General features: G+C 33.3%; 1 long non-coding RNA gene and 1 pseudogene across 1 annotated transcript in view; one reads left to right on the top strand and one right to left on the bottom strand.

The window, feature by feature from the left end:
• The first annotated feature begins 1,103 nt into the window (after positions 1-1,103).
• LOC149476875 (uncharacterized) lies at positions 1,104-3,229 on the top strand (annotated as a pseudogene).
• A 5,092-nt stretch (positions 3,230-8,321) lies between these two features.
• Positions 8,322-15,515, bottom strand: part of LOC149476873 (uncharacterized) — a 34,711-nt gene continuing 27,517 nt past the window's right edge. The window contains exon 2 of the long non-coding RNA XR_016317727.1: positions 8,322-11,401. This is a non-coding gene — a long non-coding RNA (uncharacterized LOC149476873). The remainder of the gene's footprint in view (positions 11,402-15,515) is intronic.

The raw sequence follows: 15,515 nt of genomic DNA, 5'->3' as shown, positions 1-15,515 counted from the left end.
TTGAAAATCAGCCTCGCATACCCGATGCTGATAATAATGACATTAATGACCTTTGTGAGCGTGGATTCGAAGATGTATCTGTACTTGATCTGTACATATTTAATTTTTTTTTTCATTAAAAGTACTTTTATACCTACGCATTTTGTAGTTTGTTTTGTGATTTTACTTTATACCTTAGTCTCAGTTACGAAGTTTAGTAATAAAAGTTTTCGACTTTATTGCATAACGTCATACTCCAAGTAGTATTAGGTTAGACGCAAAACCCTCTAATTATTGTCCCCTTCACCCTTATAAGCTAGTCTGCGCGCGAGAGAGACGGGCAAACTTTTCATGATGCGTATGCAGTATGACGTCACGCCGCGTCTTCACAAACACTACACATGTGCAATGTGTAAATGTATTGACGTTCCAGCTCTTCTTAATTGGCCAATACGCATCCCGTTTCAGCAGATAACGCACACAGCCTTGCAATGCAACTTCAATGTACTAATCACGCACAAACCATTATATGGATGTGGATAGGGTGGACAAAGGATGACAATAGGGAATATTCATGTTTTTCTTTTTTGTCTTAAATTAATAGTTTACTATTTTATAACGTAGAAAAAAATATTAATGGGCTTCAAAATACTCTAGATATTTTTAAAAATGAAATTTAAAACTTGAAAAAAAAATTAAGCAGTTCAAACGCCGCCATTTTACGCGCGGTTTGCGTGACGTCACATGATACGTCCAGTGGGTGTTTATCTTAGTGTTTACTGTGGACTTTTCAGTTACTTCGTAATATTTACAGTTTTAATAACTTTAAAACCATGGAAGAAGTAAAAAAAAATATCTTATAAGTATTGTATAGTACCGGAGTGCACAAACACTACTCGAAAAACACCCGACAAAGTGTTTTTTCGTATTTCAAATGATGCGAAAATACGAAAACAGTGGTGTAAGGTGATCTAGGTGGTGTAAGGTGAAACTAAATGATCATCAAACGTTAATTTTCCAAAGTCGGGTCTTAAATGTTTTAACGGATCTATACGAACAATCACAGCAACATACCTCTTTATATTATTCTCAGAGCAATTGTCCATCTTCGCACCCGGGTAACTATGAATCACAGAGACCCCAAAGTTCATGGCAAAGTTCATACCACGGTGGTTACCAAACAGCCGGAAGTTCGACACAGTCTACTCGAGAAGCAGCACTGTCACCAGCTGCCCAGCAAGGCCAAAGCGATGAGAGCGTATCTAATGATTATTCGAATACATCACGTGAACCAACAGCATCACCCCAATCGCTTTACGACTTTACGCTTTAAGCTTTCTTTATTAATAACTTAATTTTCAAAAATTGTTGTTTAGTGTCGTTGATTTGTGAAATGAAAAAATATGAGAAAGTTGTTGTTTCATTTACCTTACAGTTAATCCCAGCATCTCGAGAGGTTCGATGGGTGGTCTGCCTCTGCCATATTTTCCTGCTATATGTGGCGTTATTCGATGAAACTTGAAACACTCATTCTAAAGTAATCAAAAAACTTGTAGTGGTCTATTTTTAAGGCATTGTATTTCGTTATAAAATGACTCCCATTATTCATGTTTGAAAGAAATGGGTGGATCCAATATCTTCTGAGTATCTGTCTTTTCTTTCTTCGTCTTCTTATTAACAGCAGAAGCAGAATGCGTCTAGTGCGGTCCATTCGAAATGAACTAAAATACCACCTCACTGTATCGACGGCGTCGTGCCAGTACCAGTAGTCATAATGTTGACCTTCCATTACAATCAAACATCGACGTCGACGTTAACCAACCATCGACCAGTTCAAGCAGTGTTAAAGATTTAGTATTACCTTCATCTCAAAAGTCAGTTGCTACTGTTGCTAGTACATCGTCAGACATTGTTATTGATTCTAAAAAAACTGCTCAGCCAAATGTAGATGATTTTATAAACAACATTAAGAGTATAACTACAAAAGATGGTGCAAAATCAAAGAAAATAACTGAGGCCATCACGAATTTCATAATCATGGATAATAAACCATTTTCGACTGTTGAAGGTAAAGGTTTTCGACAACTGATGAAAGAAGTGTGTCCACTGTATAACGTGCCTAGTCGAGAGACAATTAAAACGAGAGTAGATGAAAAATATGAGACATTGAGTAATCTTTTTAAGATGTATATAAAAAATTCTGAAAGCTATTGCATCACATACTTACGACATTTGGACGGAAACCATGCAAAATAAATCATTTATTGGTGTCACTATTCATTTTTTGGATAAGTCTCGACTTCTCAGTGGAACCTTAGGTGTTTTTGAGTCTTGAGTTTTATCGTGAAACGACGCCGCATCGTTGTACGACGCGACGTCGTATCATGTTTATGTGTGGGAGCCCATTAGAAGGGATAATATATATCATAAATAATAATAAATCCTAAAATTATAGCAGCAAAACTTAAGGACTTGGTTGCGTGGCCAGCATCATCATATACTTACAATAATTTACCCATATCTTTTAGGCGTAGGAATGGGAATGTTGTTTCCATTATTAATTGCCTAGAAATTCAGATAGAAAAACCATCAAATGCCGTTCATAAATCACTTACTTGGTCACGGTATAAAAAATGTAACACCTTAAAGTATTTAATTTCATGTACACCTGATGGCTTGATCAATTTTATCTCTGATGGATATGGTGGTAGGGCTACTGATGTTATGATAGTACAAGATAGTAGTTAATTACAGGCTTTACCTCCTAATAAAGCAGTGATGGCTGACAGAGGTTTTAAAGACTTATCATGTTTGCTAGAAGCTAAAAGATACGACCACCTTCTGTATCAAAGTCTACCCCCAGTACTAAAAATGAAGTGAAACTATCAAAACGTATAGCAGCATTAAGAATACATGCTGGATGGGTAATAAAAAGGTTAAGAGAGTTTCATATGTTACTGCCTCATGCTTCAATGCTTGTGTAGACTATAATTTAATTCCTATCATAGATGATGTAATAATAGTAGCTTGTGGATTGGTAAATATGCAGGATGTTTTAATAAAAAAATGAATATAATATATGTATTTACATTTGTTTTATTTTCATAGCATAAAAAACAGATTAACAGAATTAGACAGAAATCAAAGCAGTACCCCTACAATAAACAAAAAAAAAATCTATCTAGTCATACATATTTAGTTTAGGAAAGACTAGCAATGCTCTGCGGTTTCACCCGCATTGATAGCGATATGTGACAGTGAAAAGTCTACTTATAGGTTTCATTTTTCGTTTCACATCACATCTATTTTCGGTAGATTGTCCGATTGTGCTTTGACGAAACCAGCTTCAGTCATCGTCCTAGATTCACTACAAACCTTAACTAATCTTCACTACAATCAGCACAATAATTATATATAGGTTTAAATTTATTTATTTTCTTCACAAAAACTTGGAAAACAGTACTATAATATATCATTAATAATAACATTTCGTTCGACCAATGGTGGCGCGTTTTGGAAGTTTGAATTTCGCTGCCTTATTTTGCACTTTTTGAACATTATTTTAGGGGTTTAAATAATAAGTAAATAAAAAAAATCCTTTTCATTATAATATGACGATAATAAGTATTCGAGAAAAAAATATTTTAGGCCATTTCAAATTTTATGCATATTCCCTATTCATCGAAAAAGATTGTCGTATTGTGTACGGCAATAGTCGAAGTATGTAATGAATCGGGTGTGTATTATTGCGCACGCGCAGTTTTAGATAGCGGAAGCGAACGATCTTTTATTACGCAGTCTTTAGCAAATAAACTAAATTTACGAATATTACTGTCCACAATCCACAATCGCAATCTTGTAACATTCCAATAAAAATTATTTTCAAGATCGGTAAAACTTACAGTAAAAACGAGGAAATAATTATAGCTCAAAATGGAGCTAATCAATTTAATTTTACTAATGTGGAAAGACACATAAAAAATCATTATTACATAACTTTTACATTTCTTGTTAATTATAATAATTTAATGTCACTTGTGTTGCGGTAAATGTACTGAGAAAGTAAAGAAATTTTTTAGGAAGGAGATGTATAGTGTTATTCAAAAACGAATGCAACAGCTTTAAATAGGTAGGTATGTAATTTATAAACATAGATGTATGTTCTTAACCTATTTAAAAATGTTCATAACTAAATAAAACTAAATGATAATGTTCTTGTTTTTAGGGGTTTTTTTCATATAATGTTCTTAATGTATCTAACAATGTAATATTGTATAATTTTAATTACAGAGAATAAGGAGCAGCATTTGGAACACAAAGCAACTTGTACTTATCTATAAATGAATGTATCTCAATAACATATTGCGGTATCGATAATCATCATCTGGGACGAATGCAAAATGGCGCATTAGAAGCACTTAACCGAACATTAATAGATTTACGCAATGACTCGAAATGTTTTGGAGGAGCAATGATTTTACTGACTTTGATTCCAAGACGAAATAAACGCGCTTGCCTCAAATCGTCAAATCTATGGCGCTATGTGAAGAAACTGCAACTGACAACAAACATGAGAGTTACACTGCTTAATGATACATCTGCTGAAGATTTCTCGGAGCAATTGCTGACTATCGGTAATGGTCAAGTACCTGTCGATGAATCGAGCGGATTAATATCATTGCCAAATAATTTCTGTAACTTTGTCTCATCAAAAGACGAACTTATCAACATTGTTGATTTCCAGAAATTATTTCTAACTACAAAAATAATGAATGGTTGAGTGAGCGAGCAATTTTAGCGGCTAAGAATAAAGATGTAGATGGCCTAAACTACATAATTCAAAATAAGATCATTGGAACAATGCATTCATTCAAATCTATTGACTGCGTCACAAATGAAAATGAAGCCACCAACTATCCAATTGAATTTTTTAACTCTTTGGACGTGCCTGGCTTACCACCGCACAATTTACGCCTAAAGGTTGGCTCCGTAGTAATCATGCTTCGAAACATAAACAAACCAAAACTGTGCAACGGTACGCGTTTAGTGGTTAGAAAATTGATGAACATTGTAATTTACGCTACGATAATGATAGGAAAATACAAAGGTGAGGAAGTTCTCATACGTCTTGCATTTGCCATGACTATCAACAAATTACAAGGCCAATCCTTAAAAGTTTGTGGTTTAAATCTAGGACATTCATGTTTTTCCCCTGTTCAATTATACGTGGCATGTTCACGGGTCGGAAGACCATCTGCGTTGTTTGTTTTTGCGCCTGATAATGAAACAAAAAATTTCGTGTATCACAAGGTGCTTAAATGAAGAGCAACCTATGTACTAAAAATACAGAAATAATCATGAATGATTAATGTAGGTATTTATTTTTTTTGTATTTTTTCAAATTAAAAAAAAAAACTCTTGAGGATCTTTTGAAAAGAGGTTAGGTTTAATGTTACTTTTAAGTTACTTATGTTACCACTCTAGTTTATTTTAAGTTATGTAACATAAAAGTGATGTAAAACCTAATGCACATTGGAAACTGTAGAACTAAGCTAATTTATTGGTATTTAATAAATTTAATAACTTTATTAAATATCAATAAGTTGGAGTTTTCGCGTATATTATGGTCTATTATATTAACTATGTAATTTGAATGTACCATTATTTTTTAATATATATCCCGAATTTTGCTAAGAGTTCATGCATCATATTAATAATTTTATGAATGAAATAATCACGAAAATTACTTAGTTCCATAGACTACATAATATAATTTGTAATTAATATAATATAAGCTCTGCGATTTCATTTGTATCTAACGCTATGGATCATTCCAAGATCATTCTATAGGTTGACAGCTCACGTCACCCAAGTTTCACGACATGATGTGTAGTGTGTACAGAATAGCACAGCTGGTTGATTGAGAGCTTGCTTACTAGCAAAATCACGCTCGTGGAAGCTTTATCTTCGACAGCAGATTTTTCTTTTTTCGTAGTTATCGCTGAAGGATCTGTAACGGAGAAGAAATCTTTTTGGTTTTTGTTTTCAATTGTGTTAATAATGTTGTTGGGGTTAAAAAGCTATTCTTAATGTTGTCGGGGTAGATTGTTGCAGAAAAATTGTAAATAGTAAAATGAATATTATATACTAGCTGCTCGGCGCGGTTTCACCCCCGTGGCTCCACCCCTGTTGGTCGTAGCGTGATGATATATAGCCTATAACCTTCCTCGATAAATGGGCTATCTAACACCGAAAGAATTTTTCAAATCGGACCAGTAGTTCCCGAGATTAGCGCGTTCAAACAAACAAACAAACAAACTCTTTAGCTTTATAATATTAGTTTCGCTTTCAGGCCTCCAAAGGCTTTAGATGAAATTTGGTGGGTAGATAGAAGGATTGGAATAACACGTTGTATATTAACGTTTATCGCAGAAAAAAAAAAGTTTTGGGTGTAACGGGATCCGTTCGGATGAACTCACAGGTAGATTCTAGTATAATAAAGGGAAATGGTAATTAAAATCTGTAAAAAAACTTAATATTTTATACTATTAATAATGCAATAAGAATATGATGTACTTTTTTCTCGCGGTATCTTTTTTTTTTCCGGCACAAAAAAAAAGATACCGCGAGAAACTACAAAGAGAGAACGCAGCGCAAAGAGCAATTCTTAAAATCATCTTTAAAAAGAATTTAAGATATCCAACCAAAGAATTGTATCAAGAGGCTGGTTTACTAACGGTGCGTCAGCTATACATACTAGCAGTAATACTAAAATTTCATAAAATAGCTCCAAACACAATTATAACGAACGAGCGCACTCGAAGAAATCCTGTATGGAGGAAACATTGCTGTAATATGTCTTTCGGTAGCAAGGCGTTTATATTCATGGGACCTTACTTATACTCCATAATGAACAAAAAACTAAATATCTTTCCTATGACCAAGTTCCGCTGTAAAAAATATGTTACAAATTGGCTATTTAATCTAGACTACTTAGAAACTGAAACTCTCGTTAGCATAATATCTTAATTAAAATATAAACTTACTATTAAAATAAACACTCATACAACATCAACACATACACACACACATATACACGCACGCATACACACACGCATATATACACACACTTAATACTTAAAATGGCAAGTAAAGTTTGAAATATTTTTTACTAGCTTTCCGCCTGCGGCTTCGCCCGCGTTTTCAAAAAAAACCCGCATAGTTCCCGTTCCCGTGGGATTTCCGGGATAAAACCTAGCCTATGTCACTCAGAAATGATGTAGCTTTCCAACAGTGAAAGAATTTTTCAAATCTGCCAAGTAGTTTCGGAGCCTATTCAATTCATACAAACAAACAAACAAACAAAAAATCAAACCTTTCCTCTTTATAATATTTGTATAGATGTATAGATGTAATACGATGAAAGAGATTGAGCCTCACAACACAGGGGATCCTAGTGTGGGGTTCAATGCAGCATATGTAACTATATTATGTAACATTTTTTGAAACTAATAAAGAAATTTTTCATTTTTTCATTTTCAGATAAATATGCACATATGAAAAAAAAACTTCGGAATGCGCTTTACGTTATTATAGAAAAAAAACTTACACATATACAGAACAGGATAAAGAAGAGAAATGGCGAGATGAAAGGAAAAACCTAAAACAAGCTCTGCATGATAAAGCAAGAATTAACAAAAATGTTGAGAAAGAACAAAAACATACCGAATCTAAGCTTCGTAAGGAAAATCACGAAATGAGACGAGAAATAATTACATTGCGTAAGAAATTCGAAGCCTTAAGAAAAAAATATTACCGGAAGTAAAAAAAAATGTGAAGAATTAGGTAAAGCATTCCAGGATATTATATCATACGTTAGGTGTCTGCTTTTCATTGAGAGTATTGTTGTTTTTATTTTAGATCTTAATGAAAGTGAGATTCTTCAGTGTCTAAATGAATCAGAATATGAGTCAGAAGCTGAAGAGGACCCTTTTGAATATAATGAGACAGATGACGAGTACAGGCCAGATGAAAGAGAGGAATCATTCATCTTCAAGTTCTTCTAGTGAAGATGAAGAGCCGCTTGTTGAAGGTTGTTGAGGGTACCCGACGTCACTTTGACGTTACGTCACCTTTAGTGTTATGTTTTAGTTATGAGTTTAGTTGTACAATTTCATTCAAAATGAATCCAAATGATCACGATTTCGAGCGGAGAGTCACTGAAATTTTGGAACAAACCGACAGTGATATTAGTGATTAAGAGGATCGCGAGTTGGATCAAAATTATTGCTTAGAATCCGACCATGACACTTCAAGTGAGATTGCAGAATCTGAGGGTGAAGATCAATTATCAGAGATTGATGGCGACTCCGACGATGAGCTTTTGATCAACATAGCTAGTAGCAGATAAAAAAGTGAGAAATATACAACCGTTCAAGTGGTATAAAGATCCTCACAGAAGCAGTGTTAGAACTCCGAGCCATAATATTGTTACAGTTCAAGGCTCAAATAAACCGCGTGATTGTACTGAAGAAGAAGACTTCTGGAATATTTTGTTCTCTGAAGATATGTTACAGATAGTTGTTCTACACACTAATAGAAAGTTACAAGAAATGAGGCGTAAATACAAGAAGGAAGATCGACCCGAGTTGAAAGACATCGATGTGACTGAATTACGTGCTCTCATAGGATGCATCTTGAAGATAGAAGATGCAGAACCTGAACCTTCTACATTTACAAAGCTGGAAAAACGTGGGACATACACAATATGTCCAGCGAAGAAAAAAAAACGAACGTCATACTTATGCAGGAAGTGTGGAAAACCAGCGTGCCTAGATTGTCTTGAGAAAATTTGTGTCACTTGTTATCGGGCATGCTTTTGATTTTTTGTATGGAACCAACACATTTAAATATATTTTTTTTAATAATAACTTAAGTCTTAATAAGAAAATAAGATTGTTTTTTTTTCTGTTTTAAGTTTTTAAAATTTCACTTTGATTGATCTCATGCCTACCAAAACACAGAACAAAATTTGATGTTAAGCTCATGTGTATGATTAAAGTTAACTTTACATTTAATAAGTAAAAAAAGTGTTTTATTTTAGAAACAAACTAACCTACTTTTACATAACATGACCTATTTCATTGCCGCTATACATACCTAATCTACAGTATTTATTTGAAATATTGATATGTCAAAATGACGTCACCTCTCCAATACTGTGACTCATATGCACGTCACCAGTTGAAGGTTAAGCCTAAAGATCTCATATGAAAAATTTTGTTCTCTGTTTATTAATTTCTATAATAAACTTTATTTTTTGTAATTTTAATTTATTATTTTCTCTGCAACGTTAAGACCCACTGTACAAAATTTTGAACAAAAGATAGAATGACAGAAGACCAAAAATGACAAAACAAAATGACCAAAAATGTCCCATAGACACCTGGTATTACGGTAAAACTACTAAATACTTTCGAAACCCTAAAAGGTATAGCTTCAAAATTACGATGTTTTACGTCTCTGGGTCTGACAGCAATAAATTAATTTGTGCATAATTTTGTACAGTGGGTTTTTACGACTACCTTTGGTAGTTCCGATCTGGGTCTGGGAGGTTAGATATAAAAAAATTTCTTAATCACTCATACAATATTTCGCATCAGTACAAAAAGACATATATATCTTTTTAACAAGGTCCAAGAAATATACAGCCATGACCACCGTCATCCAAATAGACTTGTTTACAATAATACGTCCAGGACCACTTTGTATACTAAAAATTGTCATTGTATGTGCATTCGTATATTCAATGAACTTCCCGAAACTATAAAAAATAAAAATGTTAAATATCGGTCCTTTTAAGACAAAACTACCTATATGAGTGGCTAAATAATAAAAATTTCTATAATGTATCGGACTATTTAAATTTGTGATTGAATGATATTATTTTTAATTTTGACTAATGCATATATATATACAGGGTGTCCCGCTATTGGTATACTAAGCGCGGGGGGACTTGTAGTCTTGTTCAAATTTTTCGAATTTGAGCAAAAGTTGATCTTTAAGTTTCATTCATAATTTTTGGACCAACCTGTATAAAAAACTTTTGCTATCAGTGCAACGTAAAATTTTGTAGAGTTTAAATAAAATGAGTGGAATCAAGAAGAATGAACGTTTTCTACTAAGAATCCAAGCGCTAGAAGATATGAAAACTACTCATTTCAATGTGATGGTGAAACAAGAATTTGAAAAGTTTATAGTTCAGGTGGAAGATGCAAAATTCGCGGAAAAAAAGACACAGTATAATAGACTAAAACGCTTTAATGTTTAACTTCCCTCAAACTCAAACACTGCAATCAACCAAAACTGAAACAACTCCAACTTTTTAAGAGTTTTACCTCAACGTTTGACTTTGTAATCAGTCCATATCAGTTTTGACTGGGCACGTTTGTTAAAACCTATATTGAGTGAATGTCTGCTCTTTAAATTAGTCAAGAAGGTTATTGACTGAGGGTGTCGGTCAAAATCCTTATTGACTGATTTTATCAGATAAAATTTGTGGAGAATAACAAATAAAAAATGAAGATGACTTTAAGAACATATTTCGTATCAACAGAACCCAGTTTCATTATTTATTAGATAAAATTGGTTCTTCTATACAAAGGCAAAATACAACAAAGCGTAATAATTTTCCTGCTCGAACAAAACTAGAAATAGCATTAAAGCCCGGAAAGTTATTTTATAAAAATACATTTGAAAAAGATTTTACCGAAATATCTTTCATCCGAAATGCTTCTAAGCGAATTCAGTTCCCTGAATATTTAGCTTGTCTAAGTCAAACTGAAAAGCCCATATCAACGGCGAAATACAATGATTTGATGAGTCTTTTGCAGTGGATTCCACAGGAATTCCACACCTATTATAAAAAAAATTAAAACATTCTGAGAGTCAGGCAGATTTTTCTGAAGTGGATTAAATTTGTTTGTTTCCATTCTTTTTTAGTTTTTTAGATTAAATAACAAGTTTAAAAGTAGGTATATTAGGTAGGTAGGTGTTCATGTGCGGGAAAAGCATCATCAGCCAAAAAAACGTAATTCATTTTTTCAACATTATCTTCACGTTTAGAGATATTAAGCCCGTCATTTGTTAGCATCCGCCGAAATGAAGTGTATTCAAATACTCTTCCATCTGAATTCCTTCCATTTTTTCCTACATCTGCGAATAAAAATTCATAATTGGCATTAACTATAGCCATGAGAACTACGATGTAAAAAAATTTATAATTGTAATACAGTGCTCCAGTATCAGCGGGGCATGTAATTCTTATGTGTTTCCCATCAATTGCATCTCCGCAATTGGGGAATTGCCATCTCTCATCGAACATTTTGCCTATGTCCAACCATTCACGCTCAGATGTAGGGAACTGAAAAAAAGAGTAATAATCTAAGTATATTTTGATTTTCATCACAACTAATAAAGGTTATTTTTTTCAGAGTGCAGAAGCTACTGATACATATATCGTGATAAAAATTTTAAATACTTGCACAGCTGCTTTAGGAAATAATGAAACAGATATTGAAGCGCTTGGAAAATTCGTTAATAAGAAATTAGAAAAAATACAGAATGCGGTGCAAAAAATGTATGCGGAATCATTAATAACAAAAGTAATGAATTATGCTATACTCAATAAATTGATCGAGTTTACGGATATCATTACAAATTATTCTTTTTTACGTGATACAAATACCGGCTCAAGCAACTCCAGGCGGCCTGTGGACAGACCTGGAAGTGACAGCAACCGCTTAGACGAGACGTCCGCTTATTATCATTCGACGAGTTGTGGAGTATTTTTAATTTATAATGAGTTTTAATGAGAATACAATATTCTGGGAAGAATTTATAACTGAATGCAAAACTTATCCATGTTTATGGAAGGTAAAAAGCAAGAAATTTATGAATAGTGAAATACGTAATACCGCCTACGTATTTGATTGAAAAATGTAAAGAAATTTATCTCGGATCTGATTTAGCATATTTTAAAAATAAAATAGAATCCCTAAGAAATTTCTACAGGCGTGAATTGCGTAAAATACGTCAATCAACTAAAAAGGGGTTCATCAACAGACGAGGTCTATGTACCTTCTCTTTGCTTTGGTACTTCAATCTGCTCCAATTCAAAACAAATTTCAAATTTAACAAGTTCGCCAGAAGATTCAGATATTACCATAGATGGCGAAAATCAGTCTATATCACCAAGACCGCAGTCGCAGCTATTACCGTCACCACGGCCACAGTCGCAGTTATCAGCGTCGCCACGGCCACAGTCCCAGCTATCAAACCGGACCTCTTCATCCAACGAACAGCCTCCCAAAATGTCAAATTTATTATTCAAACAATATATTGAAGAAAAGCAATATTTAAATTGCACTTTAAACAAGACTTATGTCAGTATAAAAATATTTGTAAGAAAAATAAAAATTCTGCAATGATTGCACCAACTAGTGACACATCACACAAGGAGTGTCAGTAAAACTGTTAAAACTGAAGACGTCGGCCAATTACTTAAAACTCATTACGGCAATGATTGGCGCAGTTTAGATACCTTAGGATATTTTGCTCGAGTACTGCCACACGACATTCCTGTAAATCTTAATGTTAACGACGACGGAGACGATGATGAATCCATGTGCGAAGTCCAAGAAGAGCTGCCATCATTAATAATTTAGTTTTATATTTGTTTAAATATTTTTTTTTATTAATTAAACATTATGTGTAGTATTTTTTATTTTAAAATGAAAGTACCGCCAATTTTAAATAGTCTTCTATGTCGTTAAATCAGTAAGTACCTAACCCTTGTAAATTAGGTACATAATCCTGGTGTAAACTTCTATAATTCTATGCAAACTACTTATGATCATACTATACGAGCGATTTTCAACCTTAGTCAAATAGACCCTTAGTCAAATATCAAAATTTGTTTAGCGAGTGACATTAAAATAGGTATGTTTCAAAATACACAACGTCCGATAATTACATGCAACAGAAACAGCAAAGTCCATTCTTATATTCCAGAACCAGCAATGTCCAAACTGTTTATTTAATTTTGTTATAAACGAAATTCGGTAACTTTTAATATAACATAATCATTATAAAATAATGTACTGTCTTTTACCAAAATGATAACTACCAATGACGCTGGAATAACTCTTAAACATTATTATGATTAGTGGCTAGTAATTTTGAATATTTTAATATAAAACGTAATATTTACATGGTAACGTACAATTGGGTTTTTTAATTATTCCTCCTGACAACTTTATTGCAATTGTTCAATTGCTCGAGCATAAGTTTCGCGAATATTTCGATCTTGAAATAAATATTGTCAATGTTGGAAACGAAATACTTAAACGTATTGAGGATTGTAAATTTGATATGCCATGTAAGTGTTTCCCGTTACATTATTTGAAAAACTATATGTTCGATTCAGAATTTACCACACTATCAAAAGAAATAACAAAATATTCTATTATACTGAATAATAAAACTATTTAAGAAATGTTTTGTTTAATTAGACTTAACCTATTGTGACAACCCTACCAAAATAGGTAACAATTTTGCACGTTCTTAGGAAGTAGTCTCTGTTCCGTTTTTCTACTCATGTGATGTGGACACTGAATGTTATAAAACATGTTATAATAATATGTTTTATTGATAATATTATGTACAACAATGTTAAATAACTTAGTCACGTGTACTAAGACGCGCGAAAGCCTAAATCGGGGGCAGGAGCAGTAGAAATTTCTTCAAAATGGTTTGGATTCGAGTTGCTATTATTTTTAAAAGATAAAAATAAGGTTCGCTCTACTAACGAAGCGGGCGTTTCTTCTTTATTTTTATTTTCCTTCTTATTAATTATTGTATTTTGGATTAAAGCAACATTGATGAATATATGACAACACTAAAAATTTCTGTCTCTGAAACGATTAAAGCGGGGAAGAGCGTGGAAAGAGCATGAGGGCATGCTCTTTCCACGGTTCGTATGTTTATAACCCGACCAAATAAATTGCACTTTTTTGTAACTGAATTAAATGAAATGAACGATTACTTATTATCCCAGAATAATAACATTCATTATTAGATAAAGTTTTGTGTGAGTTCATTGTCGCTAAAAGTAAAATTCCGTAACAACATTCATTGCTTTTAAAAAACCGTGTTATGCTTTTGTGTTACTAAAATGGCTAGTATCGACAGTAACAGCGATGGTGATGGCCCACCTACTCCAAAAAAACAAAAGGCACAGGCAGGTGAGAAACAGAAAAGTAAATATAAACAGAAATTTCGATCGGAATGGTTAACCAAAAGGACTTTTCATCTTGGTTACGTGATCTTGGTCATAAAACGACACAAAGAGGGTACAAAACATAAAGATAAAATTAAAGGAATCAGTCAACAACTTTCAATTTTAAATATTTTTGAAAAAACAAAAATGCATTCCGCCGATAAGAAAGTTCAACGAGCTGAATTAAAGTTGGCGGCATTTATGGCAGAGCACAAAATTTCACACGCTGTTATGGATCATTTGAACGGTTTACTTCCGACATTTGCAGAAGACATTTGACACAAAAAATTACATTAACCACCAGCCGTTGACCAATGAAGAAATATTGAATGCCATAGAAACATACACGGATGAAAATAGCAATGACTTGATTTTGAAAGTAAAATACACTGTTTTGGTTCGATATTACGAAAAGAAAAAATGGAAATACTATGTTGAAATAGTACAGCGTATTGAAAAAAATGATCGTATGATCGTAATGATCGTTTTGTATTACAAACATTTTGTAGACCAGAACAACGAAAAATTTCAGTAAGAGACCAGCAACAATAACCAGAGGAACAAATAAAAATGCTATCTGTTACACTTGCCCCATTCCTGGGGTAAGTGTGTCAATCTCCAACCTTCCTTTCTTTTTGCTTCCATATGTCACACAAAACTTCTAGGAACATTACAAATCATTGTTAAAACATTGAACAAATGAATAATTAACGTATCAATTAAAAAGTAAAAAAAAGTTCAAATATCGTAGTGCGCTTAGCTAGGTCAATACCAAGGAATCAAAATTACAAGTTATTTTTTGATAACTATTATACGTCAACGGAATTAATTGCTTATTTGGCCAAATAAGGGATACAGTCGCTAGGAACTGTCAACAAAGGTCGCTTCGGAAAAGATCTCAAAATACCTACCATCAAAGACCTAAAAAAGGAGAAGATTCAGAGGGGTTATTTAGAGGAATGGGTGGCAAACTGTGATAACACAGATATTGTAACCGTTATGTGGAACGATAACAAGCCGGTCGTTTTATCGTCATCTTTTGTGGGCGTAGAGCCAAAAGAATCTGTAAGAAGATATTGCAAGAAAGAGAAAAGTATATTCAAGTAGATTGCCCCAAAATAATCAAAACATATAACCAGCATATGGGTGGAGTCGACCTTCTAGACCTCCTAGGGAAATATATAATAAAAATTAGTAC

This window comes from Colias philodice, chromosome 26 (assembly GCF_061535455.1).
Source record: "Colias philodice isolate Cphi_HAF_F1 chromosome 26, ilColPhil1 Martin Lab GWU primary, whole genome shotgun sequence".
Classification (NCBI taxonomy): Eukaryota; Metazoa; Arthropoda; class Insecta; order Lepidoptera; family Pieridae; genus Colias; species Colias philodice.
This window is presented reverse-complemented; position numbering and strand designations above follow the sequence as displayed.